The following is an 11,706-nucleotide window of genomic DNA, read 5'->3' as shown; positions in this document are numbered from 1 at the left end:
TAACTGTTAGCACAGGCACAGTAACAATATACTAAAATAAAAATAACGTAATTTCAAACATTCCAGGCTTGGATTAAGTATTTACTAACATTTCCCAAAGTTTTTTTGTATATTTTTACTGGGAAATCTGAGTAAGCAGGACATATTAATATAACAAAGAGTTTCATCTTCAACGTCTCATCTGTTACATGATATACATAACCTTTGGTTTCAAAGTATATCTGGGTATCCACCAATTGAGACAACTTATGACCTATTGCGATAACTTTCACAATTCCACGTGTGGAAGGGGTAAAGTACATTTTGAGCATCATTTGCTTGATTTCTATTGGGAAAAACTAAGTAAGATTATAAGTATCGGAAGGCACTTTTGATATGCATATATTGACACTGACTGAGCCACAAGGGCTTTAATGTCACAATTTCGTTTTCATTACACTTGAAACTTATTTGCCCTATAATCTTTACATTCAATATTGCATACCTCAGGTGATCGTCAAAGCCGCTAGATTGCTTGTTAGATTCACCCAACACTAGAGCTGTCCACCAGCTAACTCGAAGGTCGTTTGTAAGTTATTAGTATTAAGTAAATTATTTGCATCTGCTGCTTACTAATTTGAATGACATCCAAACCCTTTTTTTTTTTTTTTTTTTTGATTAAGTGATAATATGTTTTAGTTCGTGATATGTATCTTTACGTGTCTTTTACATTTTCACGAATATAAAGGTAGCTAATTAATAACTGAACTCGTTTCATCAATGATTTGAAATCCCGTGGATTTTTCTAATGGCTGTTTGATACTCGATATACAGTGTTGACCTGTAGACCTACTTGTGCGACTCACAGGCAGGCAGAGTGATTAAACTAAAACTTTATAAACTATGGATTTAGATACATGCTCTATTGTCAATAAACCAAGACACGTTTTTTATACATATATAATTGAAACAAAATGCCACTTGCTTTGATGATTACTAAATATAAAGAAGTGTTATCAATAAGAATTATCAATAACTACCCGTATATAAACCTACTATCATCTGCTCATCCCTGTTATGTCTAATTATCTAACATATCTAACATAGGAATAATTAACTTATTGAATCACTTTGAACTTCGACGAGTAAGGAAATTCATTAATCATTGCAAGACAGCATAGGCTATTTATCATTAGCTTCGTTTAATTTCTACATTTTGTCAGGGAGACGTATATAGCACGATATTTTCGCCTCTGAATTGCCGCGCAAAGTGGATACAATCGCATGGATGTCAATAACCCTCAGAAATGTATATAATCTAAAACCCAACAAGGATTCTGCTTGATGTTCGTAATGCTTCATTGACCAGTTTGAGTAAAGTAACAATTCAATTCAATTTTATTTTCTTTCACAAAATAAATTGTACAGAGAAACATATTTACAATAATATTTACAAACAGAGTATTGTTCCAAGTCAATATATGATATTTTGTTAATAATGCTGTTAATATAACACAAGTGATGTCTATTGTCTAATAAAGTACAATAGGTAAAGTAGTACATTAGGGAGGACAAATAGTGATATTAATCATTCTTATAAAACTACACAGCTTCATTAATGTTTTAACATCAGTAATATTCATTAATCTATTAAACTTGGTAGTGTTAGGCCTGAACCAGAAGTATTTATCAATATATAAAACTCTGTTATTAAAGAAAAAAGGACATTGGAGTAGGTAATAAAATTCAACACCAATATCCCCTAGATCGCAATATTGATCTTACCTTTCTTCATACGCAATACCGTGCCATCTCCCGGTTACAACAATACACTTATGGAGAGTAGTACGAAATTTACAAAGAGTAATTCTTTTTCATTTAAATTATCCAAATGATATTCGAAATTACATTTCGTTTTGAAAACATATAACTTTTGAAGAATTGTAACATCACTATTCCATTTTTGTAAATATTGGTCAACAAGTCTTTGTTTCACAGTGTTCGTTAACCACTTAGGATTAAATGTTAACGCATATTTACTTTTAATTTCCATTGTTTACAATATTCATTAAAACATTAAATTGTAATTGTGAATCATCTGGACAACTAGAGAAAAGTAAAGTATCATCGGCATATAGTAAAATAAACAATTTTATATAAAGTAACTCAATTTCCAGTTTGGCACTAAGACAAGTTAACCCCTTTATATTATTTATTATTAGTAATAATTTATATTATTTTGAGCCATGTATTCTAGATAGATTTTCACCTTGTCTCAAACCATTTTCACAGGCGAAATAATTTGAAAATTCACCATTAAAAGAAATATTAGACTTAATGCCTTGGTACATATTATAGATGATTTTAAACATTTCCCCAGTAATTCCATTAATTAACATTTTATTCCATAATACAGTACGCCAAATTTCATCGAAAACGTTTTCGAAATCGATAAACACACATTATAATTTACTTTCCAACAGCTTTGTTAAATTTATCAAAGAGGTAAGTATGAAAATGTTATCAAGAGTTGAATATTTTTTACGGAATCCAACCTGATTTTCTTTGATTAAACTAATGTCTTCAGAATAGATTTGTAATCTATTATTTAACATACTAGTGAATCATTTTCAAAAGCAACTAGCGATTGTAATAGGCCTATAGTTTTTAGCTTCCAATGGTGAACTTTTATTTTTAAAAATTGGAACAATAGATCCAGTAAGTCAGTTGGAGGGAAACATTCCGCTATTAAATATGATATTAAAAATTTTAACATATTGGTCTTTTTGTTGCTGACTGCTTAATATATTCTTTAAGAATTTTATCATGTGAACATGCCTTGTTATTTTTCAACGACTTAATATCTTTTAAAACTTCATCCTATGAAATTTTACAATTTAAAACATCATTTATAGGGAAAACATTATCAGGGGGTATAATAATAGCAGTACAATTATTGCTAGTAGCATTTTAAATCTTTATAAAATTAAAAAAGTGACTGCATTCGTATTTTTACTGTAGTTTTTTTACTCCCACAAGATTTCAGTAGCTTCCAATAATCCCTTGGATTTTTACTTTTCATTTCCTTTAATATTTTCTTCAAATTATACATTTTAATACTTTTATTCATTGTATTTTTATAAGTCTTTTCAGATTCTTTGTATCTATTATAAGAATACTCGTTTCGATGACGTCTATACTGCGCTTTACATCTGCGATACTTTTTACTGTCTTGTCGACAGTTTGCATCAAACCAGAGTTTCTTTGAAGCTACTGAATTCCAACGATTACCTTTAGTATACGACGTACATGTGGTATCGACCGTTTTTGTTGGCAGCATTTAATAATATATTAATGCAGGTATCGACATGTTCACCAACATTCAATTCATTTGGATCAATACAATTGGCAATCATCAGAAACATTTTTGTATTAAATTCTCATCAATATTACATATATAATCATAAGATTTATCTGTTTTCCACTTATTTCCTCTCTCTTCAGGTTGCGACATGTTACTATTTGTTGTATACAAACTTTCAACTCGTTGAAATTTTAAAGTTAGTGATATTGGAAAATGCACATCGGATAGTAGCAAATTAAAATCCGAAATAATTGTAAAGTTAGTATTATTGGATAATGCACATCGGATAGTAGCGAATTAAAATCCGAAATAATTGTAAAGTTAGTATTATTGGATAATGCACATCGGATAGTAGCGAATTAAAATCCGAAATAATTGTAAAGTTAGTGATATTGGAAAATGCACATCGGATAGTAGCGAATTAAAATCCGAAATAATTGTAAAGTTAGTGATATTGGAAAATGCACATCGGATAGTAGCAAATTAAAATCCGAAATAATTGTAAAGTTAGTGATATTGGAAAATGCACATCGGATAGTAGCGAATTTAAATCCGAAATAATTGTAAAGTTAGTATTATTGGATAATGCACATCGGATAGTAGCGAATTAAAATCCGAAATAATTGTAAAGTTAGTATTATTGGATAATGCACATCGGATAGTAGCGAATTCAAATCCGAAATAATTGTAAAGTTAGTATTATTGGATAATGCACATCGGATAGTAGCGAATTCAAATCCGAAATAATTGTAAAGTTAGTATTATTGGATAATGCACATCGGATAGTAGCGAATTAAAATCCGAAATAATTGTAAAGTTAGTGATATTGGATAATGCACATCGGATAGTAGCGAATTAAAATCCGAAATAATTGTAAAGTTAGTGATATTTGATAATGCACATCGGATAGTAGCGAATTAAAATCCGAAATAATTGTAAAGTTAGTGATATTGGATAATGCACATCGGATAGTAGCGAATTAAAATCCGAAATAATTGTAAAGTTAGTGATATTGGATAATGCACATCGGATAGTAGCGAATTAAAATCCGAAATAATTGTAAAGTTAGTATTATTGGATAATGCACATCGGATAGTAGCGAATTCAAATCCGAAATAATTGTAAAGTTAGTGATATTGGATAATGCACATCGGATAGTAGCGAATTAAAATCCGAAATAATTGTAAAGTTAGTGATATTGGATAATGCACATCGGATAGTAGCGAATTAAAATCCGAAATAATTGTAAAGTTAGTATTATTGGATAATGCACATCGGATAGTAGCGAATTAAAATCCGAAATAATTGTAAAGTTAGTGATATTGGATAATGCACATCGGATAGTAGCGAATTAAAATCCGAAATAATTGTAAAGTTAGTGATATTGGATAATGCACATCGGATAGTAGCGAATTAAAATCCGAAATAATTGTAAAGTTAGTATTATTGGATAATGCACATCGGATAGTAGCAAATTAAAATCCGAAATAATTGTAAAGTTAGTATTATTGGATAATGCACATCGGATAGTAGCGAATTAAAATCCGAAATAATTGTAAAGTTAGTGATATTGGATAATGCACATCGGATAGTAGCAAACTAAAATCCGAAATAATTGTAAAGTTAGTGATATTGGATAATGCACATCGGATAGTAGCGAATTAAAATCCGAAATAATTGTAAAGTTAGTGATATTGGATAATGCACATCGGATAGTAGCAAATTAAAATCCGAAATATTAAACTATTTTAAATATTTAATAAGGCTAGAAGGACACATGAGATAATCAGCCACACTGGAGTTCTTACATGTAAGCTTCCCAATGTTTTATCAGAGCCCACTCGTCCATTACATATAAAAATATCAAAATATTTGCAAAAATCTATAAGCCAATTTCCTGAGTTAATGTTAATTTTTATTCACAAATATTTCTATTTTTTGGGAAAGACGGATCATCAAAAACAATTGTACTTCGTGTGTCATTTAAACTTCCAGTGGTCAACTCATCATTTTCATCAAATTCATCTATAAATCAGCTGCATTTGAGGCTCTTGCATTACAATCGCCTGATAAACATACATATGTACAATTGGCTACAAAATGTAGGTATTCATTTTCTAACTCAAAATATGGGTCACCTGTAAAATATGTCGAGTGTTCAGGAGGAATATATACTATACCAAACAGTAAATCTTCGCTACAATTGCATGTATTTCCGTTGATCTTAAACCAGCTTACATATTTATTGTCACTGTCAATTATATGTACACTATTTTCTAACACACATTTGTAAGCTAGTGTTATTCCACCAGATTTAACTCTCCTAATATGAAAACGGTTTTTCATTTTAGTAACAAAACCACGTAAGTCGATAACATCTGAATCGTCTCTCTTTGTCTCACACAAATATAAGATATCAAAACTATTTTAAAACTCCAAAAATTCAGGGTATTGCATTTTGTTTCAAAATACCACAAACATTTAACACTAAAATTTTTACATTAGTTATAGTGCATGAGTCCAGTACAGGTAAGTTTGACCTGCTCGTGCTATGCACGCGACTTTGCCCTCCGGCGCGTTCCTATTTATGATTAGAATGTTGTCGTCGACGCTGTTTAACTTGCTTACTTGAAGTAGACCTGTCCGTATCGCTGTTCGAGGAGTTTATGTATAATTGTCCTTCGCTGTACAGTTTGTCTCTTACTAATAGGGTCTTCTTTCCGTCCTTTATCGCCTTTTTTGTATAGGGTATAGGATTTTTCTCTTATCTTCTATTTGTTTTAGGCACAGCTCGTTTACTTCGTATTTTATATTTTATAAATTTATAAGCATTCTTCTTGATATTCTGGAGATCACAGTAATGAACAAATGTCACAATAATGGCTCTTGGTTAACCGTTACTTCTTTTCCCCTTTCCTCCAATTCTATGAACATTTGCCTAGGGTATATTATGTACGTTCTCGATTTGTATTTTCTCTTTAATAAAATTATTAACAGTATTTTCACAGTTATCCGGGTCATCCTTATCCCAAACTTTCTCATCGATTCCAGTAAAAATCAAGTTATATTTCATACTTCTACACTGAACGTCAAGTGTATTTGCCTGAAATTAATTGATCATTTCTTTCATGTCGTCCATTTAGTCCCAAATGTCGTCGTCTATTTCTAAATCTTTAACACTTATTTTTCGTTACATTACATCCAATAGTGTCATTAGCTGCTTTGACCCTCTCCATTATATTGCTGTTTCCCTGTAAATCCCTGTTAACACACACTAATTCTGCCTCAGAATTTTCAACCCTTACAGATAGTCTGTTGAGTTTCTCTTTGATTACCTCTAAAGTCACTGTATCTTTTTCGACCACTGTCAAACGAGAATTCACTTCATTTATTGCTTGCATCATATTTTTCATCATTTCAGTAATATACTGTTCATTAGTACTTTTGTTTTGACATTCCTGACCATCATATAAAGTTTCTCTACCATCAGAATAAGGTTTCAGACACGAACTTACATGTGCCTTCCGCTATCTTCAGTAAATCCGTTTCGGCCACCCAATATCCAAACTCCGAAATCACCAACAGCACCTCCGGTTCAACATTTTCACCAAATTTTCAACCACAGAACACTTCAGTATTATGTTCACTATCATTTAGCCTGAACTTGATAGGTAAAACCTGCTCGAACCCAATAAATCAACCACAATTTTCTCTGTCCATTTTTTACGTGTATCCACCCGTAAGACTTCTCGGTATTGTATTCATTACTAATTGCAAGGTGTGATTAATTACCTTCACGGTCGGGTGGAATGGCCCGATCTAGGAATCCGCTAAAAACCGCAAGGTTTCAAATTCGGACACCTTCCTTGCGCTTCTGATCATGACAATTAAGTCATTCATATCACGGGTTTAGATATATACGGTTGTGGAAAAAGTACAGTTATAAAAATATGCGAGCTGCACATATTTCTGAAGTGTTTCGTCTAGAGATTGTACTTCAATTATGTGTAAGTGAACGATGCCGATTTCTCTCATCGTGTTTTTATAAGATATAACGTAAGAGCATGGTGATACAACCGGTGGGACTTGTGACCTAGCAGCCCATATCTGATAACTGGAAGATAACTGGAAGATAAGTGGTGTTGCAAGGTGCACTTAGATGTCAAAATAATAACACTGTTTGCCATTCAATAACATGACATGACATGAACCTTAATGTCATATTTTTTCAGTACACTTGAAAGCTACTTACCTTATAACATTTACGTTCTATATTGCTTACCTCAGGTGACCGTCAAAGCTGCTTGGTCGCTTGTTTAAATCACCCAACACTACAGCCCTCCACCAGCTAACTCGAAGGTCGTTTGTGGTTATTACTATTAAGTAAGTTTTTCTTGTTTTCCATAAGCTGATTGCTAATTTGAATGGCAGCCAAACATTGTTTATAGTTTGTGATCCGTATCTTTACGTGTCTTCCACAGTTTTACGAAAATATAGGTAACTCATTAATAACTGAACTCGCTTCATCAATGATTTGAAATCCTATTATTAACAGTTCGATTTGCTACCGTTATTTCGAGCAGCGCTTTGACTGGCCAGTTAGCAACACTGTCAGCTCTCCATTAATGTACAAACACTCGACAAGCCTACTGTTTGCCAACTTCACCCCATCCTCTCCGGGCGACGTTTTCATATTTGCTATCTACATTTTTAAGATAATGTAAAACAGCGCTCCATTATCCTTTCTATCTTAACAAATTAAAAGTGGGTAATCCTGTAAAATACACAGAGTTACTGCCCTTTTGAAACATGTTTATCATTATTTATATTGCCTATCTTCAACATCTGTTTTTTAATCGAAAGAATCACTGATAGATATATGATAACACATTTCAATATAAAGAAGTCGTGTTTGTACTGGAATGTTTATCAAGTTTCTTATGTTTATTTCTTTGGTCTCGTACTTTATTACATAGGTGATGAACTTTGACCTTTCAAATCTCTACTAGATGTGTTGTTCCTTAGGGTCACCCTTAATGATTAGAACAAAAAAAGACAAGCATACTATTGTCTTTTCTCAATTTTCCGAATTTATTTTTTTTCCGTCAAACAAACTTTATAATGTTGTTTTTTCTTTCGGATTTTTTCCCTTTCTTTTATTTCGAATCTGGTGTTCTGTCAAAAAATATAATAAACACTTTAATATGAAACAGTGCCTGATAGCGTGCGCAAGTTGGTCAATAAGATTCACATTTTGAACTGCCTGATTCATGGCTTTGCTGAAACGTGTTTTTGTAGGTTTAATATCATTTCATTCGTTTTATAACTAACGACAAACACTCCGACACATCCATATATGTACCGATGTTTTTCAGTGTTTCGAGAGATGCGGGTTGATGAAAATTATGAGAAAGTTGTACAGTCGTCATAGTTATCTCATTAAGAAGTATTCTATTTCTTTGTGAGACATGAAGCTGAACGTATTTGATGTTTGATAATTTGTCTGTTGGTTTCGTTGTTGTATACATTGTTCTCATTTGAGAACGTGACATTACAGCGATTGATCAAGAACAACATGGCGGGCAACGTCGATGAAGCAGACGGCGATTACTCTTCCGGAACACTTGGTCTTATTCTACTTGTTCTTTTTGTGGGGTCTCCGTATAAATATTTCTTTTGTTCATATTTTCTAGTAGTTTTACTGAATTTGAGCTTGGATTTTGACTATGCTGACATGATGATATTTTTTGTAAAAGCGATGCTTACGTGTTTAAGCAATCAGCATCATCAAAACCAGAAAGCTCGCCCTTCCCCATTTTCTTTGCCCTTAGCTATAGAGTTTACAAGTAGTCGTCAATTGCTTTCAACCTTCATTTGAATAGTTATCCGATATTGTGCCGTATAGTTGTGTGCTGGAAAATTCCAAACATTCAAATACTTGATTAACAAATACCACATGATTCAATCTAAAATAATGCAGTGGTAATGAAATTTGGAGACGGGACAGGTTTCAGACCAAATCGGGATCTTTCGACTGTTTCCTTGTAAGAGATATGTATTTCTCGTTCATGATATAGAAATAAGAATTACTGAGCCTTAAACCGGAAAGGAGCTGAAAAGGGGAAATAGAGCAGATTCAAATTCTTTCAAACCCTTCTTCTGTAGGACGGTTACATTTTTGGTCTGAAGCGTCCTTGGGTGAAGGGGAATCAATTTTGTGTAAACGATAATGCGTATCAAGCAAATTATCTAAAGTCCATATTCTGTAAGATTGTATGTATTCTGTTCAAATTTGGTCTGAAACATAATGGTTGAACGGGACTCAAATCTGTTTATACGGTGGGTGTAACTCAAAAACCAAACACGCAAAAAAGAGTCTACGGACAATATGTCTAGTGTAGAGGCAAAATGAATATTTTTTGGTCAGAAAGTAACGAGAGAAGAAATCGTTTTCTTTTGTCAAAACGTCATTCTGTACAGTGTAAATGCTTGAAGTATCTATAAATTAAGTGTTAAGGGTCTTTGTGGATTGCTTTGTTGAGCAGCTTTATCAGCTATATAACCCAAACCCTTCATCACAAAGAAACACGATATTTTACATACCCTAGTAACAGTTCAAAGGAATATTTCCCCGATAATATTTGACCACTTACACTACCCGATTATCGCAACCTCTAGACCTCAAAGGTTCTTGGGAAATCGGTAAAACCGAAATTCAATATCCTCAAGCCTGGTTTAGAAACCGTCGAACTGATGGGCAGATTACATATGGATTTGTTCGCCCAAGAGAGATACTTGATCGACAACGTAGACGTGATGATAACGTTAACCAGATGCAAAGATTTGTTTTGTCTGGTGGATGGCGACGGGTTTATAGAGGTCACACAAGGCATTAACCTGAGAAATGTAACACCTAGTTCGTCAATTACATACGAAAGCGTTAGAATTGCCGCCCGTCAAATACCCCATAAGCAGAATCGAAATGAAAGCTGCTTTCGTTCCGAGGGGGAACCTCGACTTCGTAAAAGGCAAATCTGTTGATAGGACAAATACCCAAGAGATAGGTCGTGGTCTGCGAAGGCGGCGATGCCTATAGCAGCGTCGTTACCCAAAATCTATTCAATTTCTTGAAAGTAGATGGCACACAGGTTTAGGCAAAGCCTGCAGTAAAACCGAATTTTACTGCGAAACATTACATGGGTTTATTCACTAGTCCCGGCAATATTTCCACGACGAGGGTAATAACATCTCGGGGGGAGAATACGGCAACGGCTAAATTTTGTTTGGATTCGACCTGACATCCGATCCTTCCGACCTTTCACCTTATTAAGATGGGCAATCTGTCTCTGGAAATTCATTTTGGTGAAGCCTTGATCCAAACCATCAACGTCATCATATATGTCGAACCGACAACATCGTAAAAATCGAGTCTTAGTTGACTTTAATGCCTAAAAATGAATACTTTGGAGAATCTTAAAAAAATCACCTATATTCAAAGGCGTCTATGCCAGGAACAGATTGTCTTGTGCATTAACGTCGCCATGTTCGTTAGTCAGTGATAAAGATCTGGATGCGAAACAAGATCAACACTGTATTGCCGTATACAAAGGCGAAGAAAGAAGTGGGGAGTATTACGATCCGTTTGGATTACCTCCCCTTTCACGAGGCTTTCGTTCAGATTTTAAAGTGTACCCTGAGTGTAATTTTATATTTAGATATAATGTTAAGAATGCCGTAAAAATAATAACAACAAAAACCCCGTCAAAATCCGTCGCCCCAATGTCGAGTTATTAAAGCTCAAAGTTGTCGATTTTCACCTGTCCGCTCAGACCTAATCAGCGTAATCGTCATTTCCGCGGAATTGAGGCGCTTCTACTCGTGACGTCATAAGTTCAACAGAAATGGCAGCCAACATGACTGACAGTGACAACGACACAGCACCTGATAGTGATTTGAACATGAGTTTTGAGGAGTCTAATTATGGTGTGGATGATATTTCTGAAGACGGAATCCAGCCCTACCGATTTGAAACTGTATAACGTCGACATATAGACCTATACGAATGCAGCAACTGAAATCTCTAGTGCGTGGTAAGCACTGTATGAATTATTTGGTACACAGAGGAAGAGGGATGACGATGTCTGACTTAACGGAAATTCTGAGAAGAAATTTCGATGCAAACAATTATAATGAAGAAAGTTTCATTCATAATCTGATAAGTTGTCATCAAGGTAAAGGGGAATAACTATGTAAAAATAATTTTGTAGGCATAAGATTAATATTTTGTTATTAAAAATTGTAAAATGCTAAAAGTTTTGCGATAAAAACAGCAACAACTCAGTTTTGCATGGAAAACCAACAGC

The 11,706-nt window shown here is 33.6% G+C and overlaps 1 pseudogene; it reads right to left on the bottom strand.

Moving 5' to 3' along the window:
* Nucleotides 1-2,938: 2,938 nt before the first annotated feature.
* On the bottom strand, nucleotides 2,939-6,747 carry LOC132552493 (uncharacterized; annotated as a pseudogene).
* Nucleotides 6,748-11,706: the final 4,959 nt, after the last annotated feature.

The sequence above is a fragment of the Ylistrum balloti genome, unplaced genomic scaffold (genome assembly GCF_031769215.1).
Source record: "Ylistrum balloti isolate Yb309-2 unplaced genomic scaffold, AGI_CSIRO_Ybal_v1 Utg370250, whole genome shotgun sequence".
NCBI classification, from domain to species: domain Eukaryota; kingdom Metazoa; phylum Mollusca; class Bivalvia; order Pectinida; family Pectinidae; genus Ylistrum; species Ylistrum balloti.
Note: the sequence above shows the minus strand (reverse complement) of the source record. Positions and strands in the feature narration are given on the sequence as shown.